Consider the following 22,785-nt stretch of genomic DNA (forward strand, 5'->3'; position numbering starts at 1 on the left):
GTTTTTAGTGCATAATGAATACTGATGGGGAGACTATTCCAGGCCCAGCACCAGGGTTGATTCTGCCATTTTGTTGCTGTTTCCTTGACCTTGCATAATCACTGTGATCTTCAGCCCACCTGTTTCCTTACAGGAATCTTTAAGTTACTCATCCATTTTACGAAGGGTAACTGGATCCAGACCACGATATGTTGTAATGGAGCACACGTAAACTGCAAAATGTAGCTTTGTGCCGAAGGCTAACCAGCTGGCCAGGCTCACGAACTGGTCAGGCTAACGAGCTGGTCAGGACACCTGTGATGATGAACCTCCCTTCCCTCAGTAACATGCATGCCACGTGGGGGCCTGGCTTCACACCAGTCACTGTCCAGATTCTTTGGAGGATAAAATAACTACCAAATAACAGCATTTTGCACCTCGGTGGTTTATGGGGTACCTCCATGTGGAGAATGACCAATTTGTCTTCCAGATGCCGAAGATGAGGCAAGACTTGCTCCAGGTCACATGCTTAGACATCATGGCCAGGATGAGAGCTCAGTGCTCCAGAGGCCCAGGGCTCGCTCCGCATTTCCAGGTGCCCAAGGGGGCTGTTCCACAAGACCTCTCTGCATGTCCAGCCCTATTTGAGACCCATGATCCCCATGGGAAACAACAAATGCTCCAAAATGAAAGCAGTGCTGTGACCCAGGGGAGTCATGGGGTAGATGACAGCAAATTTACCTGTGGCAGCAAAGGCATTGTAGACGGCACCGGTTTGGGGTTACTATCAAGTTAAGGTTGGGTCTCCTAAAGTCACCCCCATCTGCTTTTCATGCAAATCACTCTGAGTCAATGGGGACAACCGTTGCTGTAATTGGAAGTTTTAATGTTGAATTAGCGACTATTGAAAAGCACGAGTTATAATAGCAGCTATTGAGAGTGAACATTGTGACCTCAAAGGAACAAGGGGATTTGATGCTAATGAATGGATCAGGAAAGACCCTGGTTTGTATGCTGAGAAAGTGAAGCCAAAGGGATTCAAGAAATAAGGAAGTTACTAGGAGACGTATTAGTTTGGTTTGTTTTTAATGGATCACGGAATAAAAGACAATATACCCAGGTGTGCCAGTGACCTTTCTGGAGTTTCTATAAAGTGTGACAGGAACAATGAACCTAGGCATTGAAACCAGCTGAGAGAAGCCACCCAGAACGGTAGTCTCCAGTCACTTGTCTTTTAAAGAAAATTTAAGTTCTAAAAAGTTGAAACTCCACCTACGTAGGGTTGCCTCTTTTTAAATTTGTCACAGTCCGGGGTATAGGTAGGGGGAGCCAATAAATTTAAGTCTTATTAAACATTAAGTGAAAACAAATTGTCTGAATTGGAGATAAAATGTAGAATGGAGTTAGATTTATTTTCATGGCTTTTATTATTAAAGTGGTGAAAAGAATTGACTGTATATGCATAAAATAGAAACTATACATCAAATAGCATACACGAGATGTAAAATTAGTGATGCTTGTGACATTTTTGCAAATGTTTTTCTTAAGGGGTAATGCTTTTAATATAATGTATCTTGTTTTTTAATTTTTTTATTTGTTATTTTTAGGTATACATGACAATAGAGTATATTTTGACATATTATACATACATGGAATATAATGTATTCTAATTAGGAATCTCATTCCTGTGGCTGTACATGATGTGGAGTTACACTGCTCATGTATTCACATATGAACATAGGAATTCATTCCACTGTCTTTCTATTCCCATCTCCCTCCCTTCCCATCTCCCTCCCCTTTGTCTACTCCAATGAACTTCTATCCACCTCTCCCTCTTTACTATGTGTTAACATCCCAAATGACCAAAGTCCAAATGTTCTCTCTGATGTGCAGATGCTAACACATAATAAGGGTGAGGGAGCATAGAACTTTGTTGGATTAGACAAAGGGGAATGAAGGGAAGGGAGGAGGCACGGGAATAATGTATCTTGTAAATCAACATAAAAGACATTAACATTCATTGAAAATATGGATAGATTCGTAAGCAGAAAAATCACAGAAATTAACTTTAAAATATCGTTGAAAATTTAAAAATATGTCCATTTGTAAAGGAACCACCACCATTTTTTCCACCATAATTTTTAAAAGGACATTCCAATGCCCCAAAAGTCATCTCTAAATCTCAAAGTGTACGAGGGCAGCCTCATAAGTGGAATATGCTTAGCTTTCTGAAAACTCATCACTCTGTTCTTATTCTTCTCATTTCACCATGAACCAGTGTCTGAAGCCAGTCTGGGGACCACTGTTTGGACCATTGATCTGGAAAACTCTGAGCACGTAGCTCAGCCTGTGCAAAATGATGAAGGGGCCTAATGTGCACATACACCCAGGGTCAGCTGGGACGACAAAGGAGGCCACCAAAAGTGCCTTCACCCAGTGGACCTGGAGACTCCTGGGAGAGAGGAAAGACTTCAGTGGGATTGCCCACCTTGCCCCTGGACCCTAGTGAAGCCACTCTGTCAAATCTCCATGACAGTATCTGGGTGGATGGGAGATGCCAGCTGGTGAAAGTGGGTGTGGTAAGAAGCAGCTCTGCCTAGGAGGGCTGGGGAGCAAGGTGAGCTTCATGGCACTCGAGGGCTTGAGTGATAATCCCAGAGAATCCAGGCAAACAGCCCTCACGGACAAGAGCCAGTGGCTCTGGGCACTCGGGTGGTGGTACTAGCTGAAGCCTACCAGGTGCACGGCAAGAACACAAGGTTCCTGAACATGACTAAACTGGAGAGGGTCCGTGTATAAGGACCTTGCATGAGACCCCTCCACCAAGTGGCCTCCTCCACTTCTCTGAACACAACCCTCCCCCACATAGGACAAATAGAGCCCTTCAAAGGTGGGCTGTTCACTTAATAAGCAGAGAGAGGAGACCCACCTCCTTCCTAAGGTGGCCTCAGGACACCTCCAGGATCCACCCCCTCTGAGGAGGCTGTCCCTGTTTCTGCAGAGGATGTAGACTCAGGTGAAGCTGGATGAACATTTCTCCAGTGACTTCTTCCTAGAGCCCCAGGCCCTGTAGAGAACTATCCTTAATGTACAACAGTGAGAATTCTGGCAAGATGGAGGAGGACTTCCAAACTCCAAGTCACCATTAGGTTAACTATAATTCTGTCTTATAGAGACCCAGCGCACATCATCTCCACCAATCCTCACCCTGTCACTGTGAGCTGTGGCTGCCGCCATTTTGCAGTTGAAAGAAAGCATTAAAGCTAGAAGGGTTTAAAGAAGGTCCCGAGGGTCACTCACTAAATGGCAGAAGTGGAATTCAAACCCAGTTCTGTCTACTCCCAAAGCCCCCTCTTAACCCCACCACACTCCCAGAAAGAGTAGCTGAGAGGAAAAAAAGCAGAAAAAAGAAAAACCATAGAAAAAAAGCTGAACATAGACCAGAAGAGGAGTGATTCAATGCATTATGTATATTATGCTCATGAACGGTTAGGCAGGTATACAAAGAAATAAGTTACATTTATATGTATGAACCTAGAGATGTTTCTTATATGGTTTATGGGGGGGCAGAATATATGTCCTATCATTCCAATTTTCTTCCTGTAAAAGTCCAACATCTGTGAATTTGTTTGTAGAAGCACAGAACTTATAGAGCAGCCCCATAATATGGACTCAACCTCAGATACCTCTGGGGAGGTTGAAAGGGGGGGAGAGTGACCTTCCCACTTATCATTGGAATTGTCAGAACAAGCATATCTCAACTTCCTAATTGAAAAGAAAAAAAGAAGACCCTTGTTTCATGTCCTCTATATAACCCAGTAAGAGGTGAGCAATTTTTTGCCAAAATGAGTCAAAGTGAAGCAGCAGAGCCCTCCCAGTTCACTGGGAACTCTCCACTAGTTGGGCAAGCTGCCCGGAAGCAGGGAGGTAGGACCAGCGCTTCCAAAGATAAAGGGTCCCTCTGCCACCAAGCCAAGAGGGCCCATGGAAAGAGAGAGGCTCCCCTGTTCAATCCGTCTATCTCTCCCCCTCGACCCAGGCCTTGGCACTGTCGGGAAAGCTGCAATCGATCACCTGGAAATAACTTCACCTTGACATTGAGTGGACTCGGGGCTTTTGCATTTCCAGGCAACCCAATCGTATTAGCAGCCCCCAAACCCAATTATGGCCACACACACCCTCAAAACATCTCCCTGCAAAAGGGGACAACTGAGCCCAGTTGGCTTCATTACTGGTTCCTCTTGGAAAAATCAGTGGCAGCATGAAATCTTTAGTCTATTAATAGAGGTCTCCTACACTCTGACAATAGCAGCTCATAAAAAAAGAGAGCGAGAGAGAGGAGTGGCTACCGAGGTTCTGGTGGATGGAACCAGAATTGGATCACAGAGGCTCAGCCCCTGGCTTACTTGAGGTTCCAGCCTTGAAGAGACAGAAGGCTTTTGCCTTTCAAAGGCATGGACTTGAAAGTGTTCTGTGGAAACTGTGGGAAGGTGTTTTAAAAGCTAGTGAGCGTCAAAGACAAATTGGATAAAGATGTGCGACAAGAAAGCCAGGTGTTTCTCTAGGACTTTGAGATGAACTCAGGACATAATTGGATCCTAACAATCCTTGCAGAATAACTGAGGGGAGGGTGGCAGGCATGTGGCGTTTTTTAGGTGAGGAGCCCTGTGACCTTCACTCAAAGTCACAGGAGGAGATGGAGGCCTTGACTTAGACCAGTGACAGCACAGCCATGGGCTCACCTTTCTGATCTCAAAGCGTCTCCCCTATGCCCCCAAATTACTTCTCCTAAGAAGCAATAAAAGGGGTATCAGGACTGGGTTTTCTTGCTGACAGGGGGTCATCTGGGACCAGTCCTTTGACGTCCTACAGCTGAAATATACCAAACATAATTCCCCATCCTACAAGGACCCACACCTGGGAGGTTCGGAGAGCGTTTGGTTCCACACCCAGGCCTGATCATTCTCGATAGCCAAAGGCACTTTACAGTGTGGGAAGCACTCTGCAGGTTGAACTTCACAAATCACCCTGGCCAGGCAGGACTGGCCTGATGGTTCCTGTTTAATACACAAAAGCCTCAAATAGGGGGCTACAGGCAGAGCCCACTCTAGCAACTTCCAGTCCCCAACCCGACACTCTTCTTGTCCAGTGTGGAGAGCAAAACCAAGCAGGGTCTCCACCGCGGACGCCTTTGCTTGGCCATGGAGTGAGGTAGTCCACCAATCCTCAGCAGTCTTGCACTGGATTGGGGACACCTCCTCCCGAGGGCCCCGCAGTCAGGCCATGGCTTCACATGCACAGTGGGAGTCTCAGCTGAAATCACAGAAAAATGAATAAATTAATTAAAAGGTGGGCGATTCATCCATCCATGTTCATCATCCCCTCAAACCCCTCGGCTTCCTGGCACACTGTCTAGGGACAGGCACAGGGACCCTTTCTCCAAGATTCCTTCTGTAACTTTTGCTGATCAGCCAGTGCCCACGGCCAGAGGGGAAGGACACCAAGGAAGCCGCGGAGCTTCTGGAAGCCGTGCCATTTTATGGCGTGTTTAAATAGCTTTTGCTCCCTGATTTGGCGTCGCTTAGGGTTATGTTAAAATTAGCATGTCCAGGAAATAGCAGCGAGGAAAGATGGCCCAGAAACCTTTTTTAGAATAGGAAGGAGAATGTTGGCCTGCTTTTAATTTTGTGCCCAGGGACAGACTACAAAGTGAAGGGGAGTTGACAAACTGTACGTCTCCCTGCGCGCTCTGTCTTGCTTGTGCCTCGTGAGTGGGGTCGGTGGAGGGTGTCAGCTTTCCCATCCGTAAGCCACCTCGCCTGGGTTCCTCAGCCTGTCCCAATGGGTTTTAATGGCTGTGGCTCCCTCGTGGCTGACCAGCTGCAGTTTAGAGTTCCTCGGGCTCTCCAGGTCACTGCCCCCGCCCCCCCGTCACAGCTGTGTGGAGGACCTCGCCTTCTTCCTCATCCTCCCTCCCCACTCCTATCTGTAGGAGTGACAGCCCACTCACATGTCCTTGGAATTGTGTCCTGTCGCAGGAGGATACCTCGTTTTTCGGGCTGTTATTATGTAAGAGTGGTATCACACGGTGCGTCTCACTCCTTCATTCAACGCTACATTTGTAAGATCTTGTCACTAAATCTAGCTGGTGGTTTCTGACTGCTGCAGAGCATTCCCCCTCCTCTGTCTGCGGGAGATGCCTTCCAAGACCCCCAGCGGGTGCCTGAAGAATCATGGATGGTCTCCACCCTGTGTCTGCTATGTTTTTTTCGTACACGTAGCGGCCAATGATAAAGTTTAATTGATAAATTAGGCACAGCAAGAGATTAACAATGACTAATAATGAAATAGAACAATCATAACAATATACTGTAATAAAAGTCACGTGAACCTAGTCTCTCTCTGTTTCTCTCTCTCTCTCTCTCAATATCTGATGCACTGTGGCCACCCTTCCTCTTCCTGGGATGCTATGACATGGACACAAAGTCCCTGTGCTGAGATGAAGTGAGGTGAGTGACACAGGATGGTGGTGTAGTGCCAGGCTACTAAGTAAGGGTCACTTGAACACAAGCCCTGGGAGAACTGTGCCTCATAAGTCAGTCTGAAAACCCAGACACCTACCGATTGACTAATGGGCAGTTCAGGCAGCATGGACATGCTGATGATTCACATTCCCAGCAGGTCAGGGCAAGGTGGACCAAGATTTCATCACAGTACTCAGGACAGTGTGCAATTTTAAATTTATGAATTGTTTATTTCTGGAATTTTCCATGTAATATTTCCAATCAGCTGTTGGCCTCAGGTGACTGAAACCTCAGAAAGCAAAACATCAGATGGGGTAGGGAGGGGAGTAGCTAGCTACTGCATTCCACTCTCTCACCCCACTGTATCACAGTTCTGCCTCTTGCTAGCTGTGTGACCTTGGGCAGCTTACTTAACCGCTCTGTGCCTCAGGTTCCTAATACATAAAATCAGACAGCAAAAAGGGCCTATGTTACAAGATTTAATAAGTTTTAATATATCCTAATAGTTGAGAAAAACTTGGCACCTAATAAGTGCTTTAAAAAACTCTAGCTACATTATTATTTATTTCTTCCCAATTCTCCCAGTGAAGGGTGTGTGGGATAGACAACTCTCTGCAAACACAAATAATACTGCCATGGGCATCCTTGTTCATGTTCCCGCATATTATTTTCCATTAATTTCTCTGGGACACATACCCAGCAGTGGGTTTGCTGAAATACAGGGCGTGTGAATAATTTCAAAAAGAGGCCAGGCTGCCCTCCAGGATGTCCAGTTTGCAGAAGTCTTGAGACCTCTTGCTCCCACAGCCCTCCGACACTGGGAGCATCCTGCCTTCCAGTGGCTGCTAACCTGATGGGTGAAAAGCAGCCTCTAGTGTTGTCCCGTGTGTCTCTGGGCACTAAGTGGGTTTGCACATCTCTCCATAAGCCTGGGAGTCTCCGGTGAATTCATCCTTTGCCCAATGTCCTGAAGAGCTTCCTGTCTTTTCCTTCTTGGTTTGTGGTCATCCCGCCATATTCTCATCTCCTTGTCGGTTCTAAGCCTTATCTGCAATTCTATCACCAATTGGTTACCTTGGTCTGCGGTATCTTTTACTAAGCAGAAATTCTTAATGTGGTCACATCCATCCATTTTTCCCTTTGTAATCTGTACTATGTTAGTAATGCTTAAAAAGTCTTTTCAGAAAACACACACACACACGCACGCACGCACACACACAAAAAAATCACCTTCATCTTCCCCTGTAGATGTACAATCCAAGCTGATTCTTGAACATGACAGAAGATAGAGATCTGGATTGTTTTTCTCCAGTAGCAAGCCCATTTCCCACCTAGCACCCGTGGACGCACACACCATCCATTCTCTGCTGATGTGCTCGCCACCTCTCTCAGAACAGAACCAATGCAGGGGACGAGGGATTCCTGTAATCCGCGGTGTTGTATTGATCTCATTGATCCCACACCAGGAATGCACTCACCACATTTGCAGGCTCTTGTAGCACATTTGCAGCACCCAGCAGGGGGAAGCCTCTATTTCCTCTTTTTCAAAACTGTCTTAGGAATTGATGGATGTTTATTATTTCACCCGCATGTTAGAATAAGTTTGTTAAGCCAGTCCCCAGATTCTACCACTTACTCTGGTTGAAGTGTCGTGGCATTTATTTGAGGAGAATTTACATTTTCAGCATCCAGTATTAAACACTTATCTAAGTCTTACAATAACCTTTAAGAGAGTTATTTTTTTAAAAGGTCTGGAAGGTTCTTTGCAAGACATTTTCCTAGGTACTTCATCATGTTGCTTCTGAAAATAGTCTCTTTTCTCCTGTTCATATGCTAATTGGTTATAAAGAATAGTACTGATTTTTGTAAGTTATTTTGTATCCAATAACTTTGCTAACATTTATTGTTAGTTCTCATGATTTGCCTGTTGATTCCGTTGAGTTTTTCATGTCTGCAGATGAGTTTCTGTCCCTTTCCTCTCTATATTTGTTCTTCCAATTCCTTTTTCATGAATTATCATAACGGTCAGGACCTCCAGTAATACATTGAAGAGTAACAATATTTTGTAGGCATCTTGTATTATTCCAGACTGTGAAGTAATTGTTTCCCTATTAAACATCATTGTTCATGGTAAATTCTTCATGCATACGCTTTCTCAAAGAAGTTCTATTCCCAGGGTGTGACCATTTATTTTGATGTATTTTTATGTTTTGGAGTGATCCTTGATTTTTCATGATCTTATTTCTGGATTAAATCTTCGGGCCAATAGAACTTTCTAAATACTCTTGGATCCAGTGAGTTAATATTTCATTGGGAAATCCAAAGAGACTATAATCTTAATTTTCTAAAACAATTTGCTTTCTTTAAAGTTTGAGTTTTACAGGCTCTTTTTTTTAAAAAAAAAAAAAAAAACAATCTGAGCCTATTTTTTGCCTTTAGTTTTCAGTTCCTTCAATGGTTATGGTTCTGTTCAATTTTTCTGTTTCTTGGGTTGTAATACACCCAACTCAAATTGTGTGTAGGTTTTTAAAATTCTTGTTTTCTAGAAAATTGATAATTAGATGGTAATTCTAATCAATTATATAGGCATTCACTTCCTCTTCCTGATGCTTGGAATATTATCTATTCATGGTCATTTTTTTGCCAGAAGATTTGTTTTTCAGAGAACATGCTTTCAGTTTGGTTATTTCTCCTCTCTGCATTAACATATGTCTTTTATTCTGTCTTATTTGCATCTTGTAATTCCGTCAGTCTTTTCTAAATACCCTGAATTGGAGGTTGAGCTTGTTTGTTTTCAAACTTTTTTTTTTTACTGGATGATAAATGTAGTATTGGAAGCTCTATGCTTCTAAGTACCAGTTAGCTACATCTCCTAAATGTCACTTTATGGTACTTTTGAGTTTTGTTCATCACTATTTGGTATTTTCCTGTAAGTATTCCTCTTTAAATAGTGATATCACCAGAGAGGTGGGAATTTTTGTAAGCATCATTATTAGTAATTGCTAATTATTAGTAACTGCTAATTTCTTGGCATTGAGGTCAGAGAATAGTGTCTCTCTTCATCCACATAACCATGGGAGCGTCCTCTACTGATGTATAGTTAGACCTCTGTCTTCTAGGTTCCTTTTAACACTTTGAAAATGCTATTTGGTTTTCTTGAAATCAGTGTTCCTGTTGAGAAGATGGATGTCAATTTGATTCTTGTTTTGTATTCTGATTGTGTGTGTGTGTATGTGTGTGTGTATTGTTTTGTTTTGGGGGGGTTGTTTGCCTTTTCTCTCTGGAAGTACTGTACACTTAAATGTCACCACAGATTTGTCTACTACTGTTTTATATTTTTACCTATATTGTCCAGCACTCTGTAATCCCTTTCAATTTTAAGTCTTATATTTATCTTTGGTTCTTAGAAAAAATCTCAGTATACATATATCTGTATCCATACATATATGCAAATATATATACTTTCCTCCACTCTTTTCTGAAAAGGACGCCTATTTTTCTCCTGAGACATCTGGTATGGATCTTGACATTTATTCCTCTTTCAGTCCCCCTATCTCCTAGGCTTTCCTCGTCTGTCCTCCTGGATCCTGTTTTGAGACTTCCCAGACTCCACCTTCAAGTTCGTTGATTTGATCTTCAGGTGCAATCATTCTGCTACTCAACCTGCGTGCTGAGCACTTTGTCAAGTGTTATACATTTTAAGCTCAGGAATTGCAGTTGGGTATTGATAACAGCTCATTTCTGCCTCAGGCTCCCAACATCCTATCCTATTTCCTCCTATTTCCATGAGAATATAAAGTTCTTGCTTGCTTGATGCATCCCGCTGCCCCGCCTAACTTAGTTTGCTAGGCTCCTCACAGTTTTTCCTCTAATGATTATTCTGCTTTGGCAAGTGATAGACATTTGGGAAAGGAGTGAGGTCGGGGGCCCCAGCTGTGCCTTTGACAATGAACTTGAAGGAGGAAGGCCTGGCCTCGGCCAAAAGAGCCCATCCAGCAGGACCACCTGGCTGGCTTTGCACTCTGCAGCCCAGCCGGGAGAATCTCCCTGTCGGGCACCGGAAGAGTTGTTCCTTCTGGTGTCTGTGATTACCCAGCCCCACTGCCCACCCTCTAGGGTCTTGGGGCTGCAAGGTTGGGGAGCGAACAGTCAGGGAGTCTGCAGTTTTCCCACCTTGTGCAGATCACCCAGGGCAACAGCACGGAGAGGACAAGCCTCATGGCAAAGCCCCTCCTTCCCTCAACCCACGCCCATCAGTGGCATCTGGTCTACCTCCTTTGTACCTGCCATTTCGCACTTTTCTCCCAGCTGAGAAATCAATTTCCCAGTCTCCCCCTAAGTTCCTTGGACCCACCGGCCTCCCTCTGGCTTTTCCTACACCCTCAAGTTGGTTTGGGGATCCAGGGCCCGCCAGCATCTCTGCTGGTTAACCATTTCTTCTGGGAGTGAGATGGTTCCTTCCACCTGCTGATTCAAGATCTCTGCTCTGTTTTTAATCCATCTGCACACTTCCACCATCTTGCTTTATGTGTCAAGTCCCAAGTGGCTGCATTGCTTCAAAAAAATAAAATAAAAAGAGGACAGGTCATGTCCTGAACCTGGATCCTATCACCCAGCTGTACAGACGAGAGCCAGGAAGGGAAGGCCAGGTAGGTGCCAAGACGGGAAGACTCTGAGGACTCTTTCTCTTCTTCTCCGTTGCTTTCTCAAGCCATGTCAGTCTCCTAAGCAGTTTCCTACCTCCTGAGCAGCGCTGCCTGCCTAAGGCTGCCAGTTTTCCCTTCCAGGAATCTCAAGGGCCCACGACGGCCTTGGGATTGCGGGCCTCGCATGTAATTCCCTCTGCTTTTCAACCCTATTTGTCTCTGCCTGTCAGATTTCTCGAATCTTGGTTTCAAAGGACTCCACTCTACACAGGCAAATGGGTAGGTTCCTCAAGGGTGTCCCTTCCTCTGTAATCAGCCATGACACTGGGTACCAGAACCACTGTCCCAAAACTTCTCAGCAGGCTGCAGTGCTGGGCCAACTTATGCCTTCTCCAAGACAGACAGGGAAACAGGGGGAAGGCCAGGAGCCCCCTCTGATAGTGAGACTTGTGCTGAGCAGCCCTCCTGGGTTGCCACCCTACCCCTGCCACCACCATCATGTCCCCTGCCCAAAGTCCCCTTCAACCTGGGCCTCCTCTAACATCCTAAGGATGCCACCACCATCTCTCAAGACTCCGCCAACTGGCACTCATCCCCAGAGCAGCATCGGTCTTCTTCAAACTCTGTGGCCTGTGCCAGACTCCACTGTCTCTGTAGAAATCCCTGCCCCTCTCATGGCCTCGCATTCTGCCGGGAGCATTCTCTGGCTCCTTGGGGCTGCCAGCCAGCAACCTTGTGCTCACTCGGCAGCAGCTTCTCCTGGTTCTCCCACATTCCTGGAATGTGCCCAGCCCACTCCCCTGAGTGCTAGCTTTCTCTTGAGAGACCCAGACCTCCTCCTCGGAGGTGCAGACTGCACACACACCCCCCACTTGCTCACCTCCATCTGCCCACTGAGCCCCACCCAGGCTCTCCAGGAAAATGGTCCAGGCCAAGGTCCTCCTCCCTTAGCTTGACATTGTACTTCTCCTTCTCGAAACTCAATCTCTCCTTGGTTTCCGGGACGCCATTCCCTAGGGGGTTTGAACCCTCTCCAGAGCCCTCCCACTGGTCACCCCTTAAACATGAGTGTTTCCCAAGTCCCCAACTCAGCCCTTCCCCCTCTGACTTCTTGTTCTTGATGTCCCAAGCTCTCCCTCATGGTGACCTCATGGTGACATCACCTGTCATCCAGACCCAGAGCCTCTGCCTTCTGGAGGTCTTGCCGAGTCTTGATTCTGCCTCAAGCCCCACATCGAAATGGCCACCAGGGACTAGAAGTTCCACCTTCCTACCATCTCTGAGGTTGGCCCCCTCCCTCCATGCCTACTGTCACTGCTTTTGACAAGGACCTCAGGCTTTTCAACTCAAACCACTGATGTAACCCCCATCTGCTCTCACTGCCTAGTTTCTCTTTCCCCCAAGCCATCCGCTAAAATGCGGGCAAGTAGAGTTTTCTAGAACAAAACTCTGTGCCAGCTTTTCTGTTTAAGGCTATCTGATGACTCCAAAATCAATCATAAAGCCCTTAGCATGGCACCCAGGGCCCTGTAGGATCTGGACACCCCTTGTCTGGAAAGCCTTCAAGCCTCTCTAGCTAACTGATCTCTCTGGAGTGTCCAGCAGCCCCAGCCCCAGGGCTCCTTCCCCGCATCACCCCTGCCTCTGGATAGGATCTCTTCCCAGGGCTCCACGAGGTCCCCTGGGCTCACTGCTCACCAACACTGCTGAACTGCACTGTCTCCCCCCTAGGATACACACTCCATGTTTCTTCTTCTGTGTTTCTAGCCACTTGCGTAGTGCTGGGTCCTTGGTGATGGATCTGGAAATGGTGGTGGATCAATGGGTGGATGGATGAATGAATGAATGAATGAATGTTCTACCATGGGGGCAAACTTTGCCTAGAGAATACTGTATTATGGTTAGTGAATTCTTGGCACCAAACTGGAAATGTTTAGATGATGTCAAACAGGGCCATTAAGTGACTTTATGTCACTTGACAAATTTAAAGGGGGAGGGGAACAAGGAAAGGGAAAGGGACCTACTATTTATTGGGTAACTCCTTAGTAGGCATTTTTTTAAAAATGTTCTCTCATTTAACCTTGGTAAGAATACTCTGGAATCAATATCTTGGTTTTCTAGATCCACAATTATGGCACAGAAAAATTAGCCTCAGGCCCCCGTCGTATTCCAAAATCTGTGCTTCTTCCAGGAGATTAGCCCGAAAGACCACCCAGGTAACCCTGCAGGTTGGAGGCTGAGGAGGAGGCAGAGGGGCCAGTGGCAAGGCGGCTGCGGAGGTCCTGCCAGTGGGGATGCTGAGCATGGACCCGGATGCATGGGCTGCCGTGAGCTCTAGCTTGAGGTCCAGTTGGTTTGCAGATGAGAGAAGGTAGGGAGAGAGTGATGTCAGGGACGATTGAACACCCAGAGGTGTCATTTCAGAGATTTGTCTTCTGTGGACTCTAGAGCATTATGGGGAGTCAGATTTCTGCTCCCTGCTAGGAAGGACTCTCTGGCCAAGGTGAAAGGGGCAGGGGACACTGGCAGAAGCAAAGGGCGACACCCTGGTTCATTACCCCTAGTCTGGGACAGCAAACGGTGGACTAGAAATATTGGTAAAGGTGGGTGATTGGGAGAACAAGCCTCAACAGGTGCATGGTTCACTGGAATAGGTGCTGGATGGGTGGCAAAAATAATGCCTTCTCCTTAGCACCTTCTCAACGTGCACAACGGTGATAAGGATGACGCTCTCCAAGTGCAGTTTGAGGGGATGGATTCTAAAGTTGAACTACTCACTATCAGGCAAATGTGGGCGTGGCTTCCTTCCGCTTCACAGCCATAACCAGTCTGGCACTAACAAGAGGTGTTGTATTGTTTATTTTTCTACTTGGAAGAAAATGTATGAACGTTCATACTTTAAATTCAATGGTTTTCTGTGTGTGATCAAATAAACTGACTTGGTTGAAATGAAATATTTTTTAATGGTTTCTAAGGTATTTGTTTCTGTTCTGGTCTGGGTTTTTTTGTTCTTGTCTGTTTGACTTTTTTTTTTCTCCCAAACAAATTGCCTTCCTGTGCTGCCTTGAACTTCGATGGTTCAACATCTGGGATTCATAGACGGGCTAACTGTGCCCAGGTGCCCTAATCAGAGGGGCTGGGATAGCAGCAGGTGGCCAGTTAACTTCCAGATAGCACGCAGGGGGCCGCTCCACCAGCTTCCCTTGTTTATGACTCAGACTCTCTCAGGGTTCCAGCAGGGCAGATCCCCCGAGGCAGCAGGACATTTGTCCCAGTGGCCTGTTGAGGACTGCAGCTTTGAAAATGCTGTTGAAATGGCTGATGAAAGAGCAGCTATGGCCCAAACCCCAGAGCCCCAGCCTGACAGCCTGGCTTCACAGAGGCTTGTGGGAAACAGAGACCCACCCTCGAAAAGCCAGAGTTAGAACGCAACTTGGGAGCCACGGGGTCTTTATCCCTCATTTTACAGATGAGGAAACCGAGGCCTAACGCTGGGTGGGCATGCTCCACTTTCCGTGCCCCAGCTCGGGCCTCTTTCTCCTCACATCCCCACTCCATCTACTGCCCCCCTACAAAGAGGAACACCTCTCCGCAGGCTGTCCTCTGAAATCCCACACGGGAAGGGAGCATGCGTCTCTGAACACACATCACCGCAGTGGCACGCTAGAGTTTGGACACAGACATTGTTCCCTGCAGATGCAGACACCTCATGGACCCTCAACAGCAACATTCTCAGTGTGGTCCACTGGTTTTGGCACTTAGTTCTTCGGGGGGTTAATGGCTCTGCTTCCACATCAGTCAGCCCTGACAACTTGTTCTTTCAAAATCGTTAACCATAAACTGGAATTCAACACTGCATCTGCAGAGTGCCTTCTTCCCAGACAGGGTAGTGAAGGGGGAACGGGTGTCAGGGTGGGTTCGATAGCACGTCCTTTCTATCCTCAGGGGCACATTTCAGGCTCTTGGGCCTGAATATTTTCAGAAGTGCAAGAAAGAGTGCCCGGGCAATGGGAGAGAAAAACACATCCATCACATCCAGCCCAGACCCGTTAATGTGAAAAACTGGCCGGTGCCTGGCCTCACGCTGGCCCTGGCGCCTGTGTCCTGAGCACTGAGGATCTAACCAAGCAGATGTGAGCGGTGGACATCCCAGCAGGGCCATCAGGGCTGGAGAGCCGGTCCCCGTGGAGCTGCTGCCTCAGGGGGAAACCCACCCTTCAGCTTTGAAGGTTTCCATCCCTGGAGGACGCCTGGATGGCAGCCAGAGGAGTGACTCCCTGTCCCTCCAGACCACCAAAGATGACACAAGAGGCTGCAGACACTGGGCCCAGAAAGCTGAGAGCAGGAAATAAATACCTGGTCCTAGATGCCAGCAGTCTCGAAATGGACATGTGCCTTACCCCAGTTTTGTTGAAACAGTCATGTTTTTAAGCTAAATTTAAGACAAGGAGGAGGCGGAGTGGGAGGGCTCTGTATTGGTAAGATAAGGAGGGTGTCTTACATTTTCCTTGTCCCTTACAAAGCATATTCACAATATCTCAGCTTCACCATGGGATACCTGATACTCAACATGACTGTTTGACTTGGTCACTTTGACCATTATCGTTTCCTCTTTATTTTAAACAGGTGTGCATTGCACGCAGCGTCTGGACCCAGGGCTTCACTTCCCGCCCCCACTGAGCTGCGCTCCGACTTCTCTGAAGTCCCATCTACGTGTCGTGCTCTAAACCCACCGCCCTAGGAAGTAGGTGAGTATTTGGGCCGAGACCCTTGGTTCTGCCCACAGAAATTGACTCTGGCCAACTTGAGAACATAAAGACAATCTACTGGGAAGAAATCCAGCAGCTTCCAGAATGGACCAGAAAAATGGAAGAAAGGAACCAAGTCCATGCTACAGGGAGAGTCTGATCTGGATGACAGAGTAACCTCCACCACTGTCATTGTCACCGTTGCCTCCATTGCGTCTACTGAGATGATTCTCCACGTGCCCGTCTCTCTGCTCTACCTTTCAGATGCAAAGGCCCTGGCCCAGGCGGCTCACCCTCCTGGCCAGGGACCCTCACAGCACCTGCCTTCTTCAACTTCCCGGCAGGAGACAGTGCTCCCCTCCCCCACCATGGAGGCACACACCGTGGGGATCCCCACAAACAGAAGGCCATCCACACAGTAGGTCAGCTATTATTCCCTTCTCATAGAAGAGGAAACTGAAAGTGCTCACAGCCTCATAACAGTAAGTGACCCACCCAGCGTCACCTAGCTGGTAAGAAATGCCATGCCTCTTAAGGGTCATCACGCTTTACTCACCACATCAGGACTGTCTGGAGAGAGAGAGCTGTGAGTTTGCAGACTTTAATGGAAACCACCCACCTCTGAGCCTGACCGGTGCTCCTCAGGCTGAGAATATCCCATAGGAAAGGGCCCTTGCATGCAGGCGGACAGTTCTGTACGGAGGGGCTCTGAGCCTCTCTCCCTGCCTCCCTCTCTTTCCTCTCCCTCTCTCTCCCCATTCCAGTAAAATTCTTTTAGCCCCCCTGGTCCCATCACCAAAGTTCCTACAGTGTCACCAAGTCAGGGGACTGAACTTCATTCTGTCTGGTGAGTGGTGCATGAGGCAGAACAACAGATGAGTTCAGAGAGCCAGGCAAGAGCCTGTGACAAAGTATTTGGGCTTTGTTCAACCAGAGGCCATTGGGAGCCTTGGAAGGGTTTTCAGCAGGAGTGACCCAGTCCAGTTTTAGTAAGTGGAAGAATGGACAGGCTGGAATGAAGAGGAGGCATGAAGAGACTAATGAGCAGGCAATCATGGTAGACAGGTGGCCACAGTGGGGACAAGGAACAGTGGAGGGAGTCAAATATTAAGCTGATGGAATTAAAGGTCTTGGCGATTGATTTGACACAGAGTGGGTGGGAGCCGGCAAAGATTTTTGAGCAGTGGCGACATTCTCCAGGAGAGGGAATGCTGGTAGGTGGGCAGGTCATAGAAAGCAGGAGTCTTGGGGGCTGGGGACTCAGGAAGGACCTCTATAAGCTGTGTCTGTCAGCCTTCTGTTACTATAACAAAGTACCTAAGAGAACTGATGTGTAAAAAGAAAAGCTAGATTTTGTCTCACCATTTTGGAGGTTCTATCCATGACCAGGCAATCCCTTGGCTCTGGGGGCTGTGGTGGCATATCATGGTGGGGCGCAGGTGGTAGAGCAAAGCCACTCACCTCGTGGCAGAGAAGAAGGAAAGAGGAGAAAAGACCAGGTCCCACAATCCCCTTCAAGGGCACACCCCATATGACCTAACTTCCTCCCACTAGGCCCCACCCATAAATGTGCCCCCCACACACACACCTCTCAGTAGCACTTCAGGCAGGCCAGGATGGAAGCCTTGATCACATGGGACATTGGAGGACATTCTAGATCCAAACTATGGCAAAAGCTGAAAGGTTCAGGACGGCCTTTTTCTGGGTCAGTGAGGGTCATTCCCTCTCTGTTCCTCTACCTAAAGGCTGTGGCCAGTCAGCCTCAGCATTCCTCCCTGGGTGTTTAAGGACGAATTAATCAAAAGTTCTTTGCAGGTGACAGCACAACACAAGGGGACCTGGGATCTCCTGTCGGCCCCCGCAAAAAGCAAACTGTTTTTGTGACCTTGACCACATCCTCCCTGGACCTTGGTCTCCTGGCCGTCACCCACATTCCGGGGCTTTGTGGATGAATGTTGGGGGAAGTGAAGGGCTGTGTCAATGTTGACTGCTAATAACAAACCCTCCACGAAATGTCTGTATATCGCCTGGGCAACCCAACGGCTTTAAAAATCTTAAGTGGCTCTTGTTCTTCTGATTCATCGCATTCTATGCATTTAACTTCCAGAACAAATTTAGCCCTCGAAATATCTTGGTACATTTTCTACCCACCCCTTAACATTTAGCTCCTCCATCTTCCATGCCACTTCACCATTCCTGCATCACCTGTTTCCCTGGAACACCCTCCTCCCCGTCCTCTTCAAGAAACCAGCCCAGCCCACCCCAGAGGTGTGGCCTTGCTGGGTCTGCTCCAGGCACGTCCTGAAAGAGGGAACCAGCAAAGCATGGCAGGAGCCTGGGGAGACGTGGGCAGGGCAGGGGAGGAGAAGTTAGGACCCAGTGAAGGGCTAGAGTCCAAGGCAACAAGCAGAATAATCCCCGGCCACCCACACACTGTAGGCATATAGCCTCAGGATTGGGGGAAGATTGCCGCAGGGTACCAACTTCCGAATCTGTTTGGAGCCATTCTGGTCCCTGGCTCGAGACCTAGCCTCGTCAGCGGTGGGGCTGGACCAGCCTGGAACAGTCCCAGTTCTTTTGGACCAGAAGCCCATCAAGGGAAGACTGAGGTCAGTGCTGTTCTCTCAGAACCACTTGCCTTAGCCACACTCAGCCCACACCTCCTCTTTCTTTAAAAGCAAAAATTGTCTCCGTCCCTTCCAAGATGTTAAACACGAGGTTTAAGGTGAGCCTTGAAGGCAGCCAAGGTAAGGGCTGGAGAGACTTTCAAAGTGTTTGCAGCTGAGCAAGGCAGGGCAGAGCCCAGCCCTAGCCGCCGGCTCCTCTGCACGGGGCTGGGGTTGAGGTGGGAAATTCTTTCAGAAGAGCAGGTGCCACCACCCTGAAAGCCAACAAGAGTGATAGAAAATGTTTATTGAGTACTTGCTATGCGCCAGAAGCTATCCTAAGTATTTTCACATGAATTTACTTGTTTAATGCTCACAACATTAAGCAGAAAGGATGATTCTTCATTTGACAGAAGGGCATATCCAAGTACAGCGAGGTTAAGTGACTGGTCCCAAGTCCACAGGCTGGCAAGCAGGCAGACTGCATTTTGAAGCCAGGAGGTGGTGGCATCAAGTAAGGCCACTCTGAAGATAAAGCACACCCCAAGTTTCCTCTCAAGGCTAAACAAGTCACGTGGATGGGATTTTTGTCTTGTTCCCACCTCTCTCTCTCCTCTTTCTGGGTGCTGTTCTAAGTCCCTTTAACAATGGGAAGAGGAATCCTATAAACTCAGATCAAGTGCAACCTGAGCCACAAAATGAAACGAACACCTGATGCTGAAATCTCAGGAACTGTGGCTCTGGAGTTTGGTCATATTTTCAGCTGGGTTCAAATTACCAGCCCCCTTTAAATTGTATGATGCTGCTTCAATGATACATAAAGTTCATCTTGCCCTGGCTTCTCTTCCCTCACCCACCCCAAACATTTATATCACAAAAATGAAACCCTTTGCATGTCCTTTAAAAACCACTTGCAAAACCCACAGGGTCCTTATTCTTTTGTAAATAACAGGAGAGCTGGAGCTCTTCAGTCCCTTGAATTAGCTTCTGGTGAGTGACCAGCTTTTCTGAAAGTTAACTCCTCCGAGCCTGGCCTCTGATAACCTGCCAAAACCCCCAGCCACAGAAAAGACCAGAATCTCTCTCTCCCCCCATTCCCATGCTGCTGTCTGACATTTAACTGTTAACACAGTTAATTCTAGCATGGTAGGCTTCAGATCCTTTTCTCCAAATAAACCTCAGTGCTGTAAAGAGATCCCCATCCCACCCAAATGTCTGAACTCCGGGTCTCTCATTCAAACATCCTTGGATTATAAACCTTCTAGGCTTCTCCATTCAATTACACGCCTCTGCTCAAATACCTAATGGAAGCCATCAAAGACCTGAAAACTCTGGCTTCAGATCAATACAACAGTTCCCTTGATAAGGTTCCTTCTGGTAAAGAACTAGAAGTACCCTCTCAAAACCCCAAGCACACTGGCTTATTATTTGCCACTAAAAATCTCACAGACTGTTTGTTCTGTGCCCAAACTCATGTTCCAGTTTTTGTTTGTTTTTTTTTCCTGAGACCAGTCCCCCCCATGCCTGAGAAACTGTGCTCAGGTCTACAGGGGCCTCACCTCTTTCCGGGCAGATTCCATCTCCCCAGACCTGGGCTTCCGTTCATGCAGCTTTGTCCCCACATTCTCTCTACCTCAAATGGCACGACTCGTTTTCCTCCTTTCCCTCCTGACTCAGGGTCCTTGTAAGTCTCTCTGAAACTGACACTAGAATCAAAAGAGGAAGGGGAAAAAAATAGCCACAGAGAACCTCAGACAGTCTCCTTTAACCAGCTCTGAGCTGCATGCCCCTCTCTTGCCAGTTCTTTCTGGATGGGCCTCCACCTCTCCCAAGCATGGCTCCTTCAAACAGCCCCCCAGTCTCTCCACAAGCATCCACTCAGCCCATGTGTCAAGTGCATTTGGTGCAAGACATCGTCTACCGTGCCGGGGAGCATGGTGCAATGTGGAAGAATGGATTCCTGCCTTCTAGACCTTAGAGTCTCTGGGAGGGGACCAGACGCTTTCTCCAAAGTAGATGCAACTCCTGGAGAATCCTTTCTAAATGACAGCAGTGACAGCCACAGACTCCATTAGCTTGAAGAAGTTGCACCTTGAGGGGTGTATAGAATTCTGGAGCAAGAGGAACAGGAAGGATGCTTTGGAAAGGGATCAAGGGAGCAAAGACATAAACTTATTTAGGGACAGTAGATTCATGACTCAGCACCAAATGACCAGAATAGGGCTGTGGGAGTTGAGAGGAGGTGTGGAAGCGGACAGATGTATGTCCCAATGCGGAGACCTGGGCAGGCTGGGGAAGGCTTTGAATGCCAGGCTAGCAAGGTGACCTGTAGGCAGTGCCATCCCTGAGGGAACCAACCTCTCCCCAACAAAATGGAAATAGGGCAAGGAGGAGGTGGCAGGGCCTCCCACCAACATTGGTGGCCAAACCAGGCTGATGCTTCACTTTTAGCTCTGGCCCTAAGTTGTAGTTCCAGCTCTGCAGGAGAGCCACCTCAGACAGCCCACATTGATAGTTTGTTGTTGTTGTTGTTGTTGTTTGTTTGTTTGTTTCTGGAAAGAGTGCAAGCCTGGGAATTGAGAGACCTGGCTCCTGCCCCGGAACAGCCACTGACTAGAAGACAATCCATGTTGTTTTATGAGCCTCTGCTTCTTCATTTGTAGAGTGACAATGAGGGATTTGAACCAGTCCTTCCAGCCCTCAGATGATATTTTACAGTCTCCCTCCGCTACCCTCTCTTAAGGCTCCAGAAGAGATATATATATATTTTGTTGTTGTTTTAGTTGCTGGGGTATCATCTTTTTTTTCAGTTTTCTCTCTTCTTCTATTTCCTGACAGATGTCTTTTTCTAAAAATTTTTCTTAATGTGAAAAAAAATTATATTTACTTTGAAAAATACAGAAAGCCTGGAGATAATAAGAAAATCTCAATCCAACTGTTCACAGAGAACCACCATGAACAACTTGGCATATTTTTCTGGTCTTTCTGTTCATATACATAAACACATTGCTATGGTTCGGATCCTGAATGTCCCCCAAAGCTCATATGTTAGGCAATGCAGCAAGGTTCAGCGGTGAAAAGACAGGGTTGTGAGAGCTGTGACCTCAACAGTGGAAAAATCCGACGTTTAATTAATTTGAATGGACTACTGGGTGGTAGCTGAGGGGAGGTGGGGCGTGGCTGGGGAAAGTAGGACACTGAGGGTGCCCTTGGGGATTATATCTTGTCCCTGACGCGCCTCTCTCTCTCTTTCTCTCTCTGTCTCCCCACCCCCACTCCTCCCACACTCCTTCCCCTCTCCCAGTTACCATACCTGAGCAGCTTCCCTCAGCCATGCCCTTCCGCCATGATGTTCAATCTCATTTCGGGCCCAGAACAGTAAAGCCAGCCAACCATGGACGTCACCTCTGAAACTGTAAGCCCAAAATAAACTTTTCCTCCTCTAAGTTGTTCTTTGTCAGGGATTTTGGTCACAGCAATAAAAAGCTGACTAACACATACAGTTACCTGTTTTTACTTTTAATTGAGTCAGTGCCATACAACATGTACTGCTTCAAAACCTGCTTTCTTTTTTCATTTAAAAAAATACATTTTGTGGAAGGATGGGGGCCGGGCTCAGCAGTAAAGTATGCACAATCAGCAATAGAAGGCCCCACATTTGATCCTCAGAAATGCATATATTTTTGATTTCCACTTCCAGTATTGATTTTTTTTTTGGTTGTTTTTGAGCCATCCCTCCAACTGAGAACTAGAAAAACTGGACAACATATAACAAGATCTTCTTGAAGACATCCGAAAGATTACCAAGGCAGTGAAATTTTGTGATGCTATGATCTGAAAGAGGAAAGAAATCAAGAAAAATGAACCCAGAATTCATTCCATGGTGGACCTCTTTATCCCTCAAAGCCACAGCTCGACTCCATAAGCAAAAAACAGCACTCAAGAGGCTGAGAAATCAGTGAGCCCCAGCAGCCTTGAGAGGCTGGTGGACCCCGGATGAAGTCCAGGGTCCACTAAGGAAGAGGAACCTGGTGAACACCCCAGGTCTTCAACCGGGACCCCAAAGGGCTTTGCCCAAGTTACCAGAACACCCTGGACCTCACTTTTAATGTGTCAATTCCTCACTGAATTTGGGTGACCCGCCCCTGGATTAGCTGACAGCCAGCCCAAATCCCCTAAATCCTCCCGGGGGGAAGATAACATCAACTGGAACCCCAAATCATCTCCACAGTTTTTCAAACACAATGTTCGGCTTGCACTACCTGAACAGAATAGATGTCGC

General features: G+C 47.2%; 1 long non-coding RNA gene across 1 annotated transcript in view; it reads right to left on the reverse strand.

The window, feature by feature from the left end:
* The window catches only part of LOC124078535 (uncharacterized), a 60,816-nt gene extending 43,422 nt beyond the window's left edge, over positions 1–17,394 (reverse strand). The window contains exon 1 of the long non-coding RNA XR_006846940.2: positions 17,260–17,394. This is a non-coding gene — a long non-coding RNA (uncharacterized LOC124078535). The remainder of the gene's footprint in view (positions 1–17,259) is intronic.
* Between the last annotated feature and the right edge of the window lie 5,391 nt (positions 17,395–22,785).

This window comes from Marmota monax, unplaced genomic scaffold (assembly GCF_021218885.2).
Source record: "Marmota monax isolate L192 unplaced genomic scaffold, Marmota_monax_Labrador192_F-V1.1 WCK01_AAM20220418_F8-fsc00356, whole genome shotgun sequence".
Lineage (NCBI taxonomy): Eukaryota > Metazoa > Chordata > Mammalia > Rodentia > Sciuridae > Marmota > Marmota monax.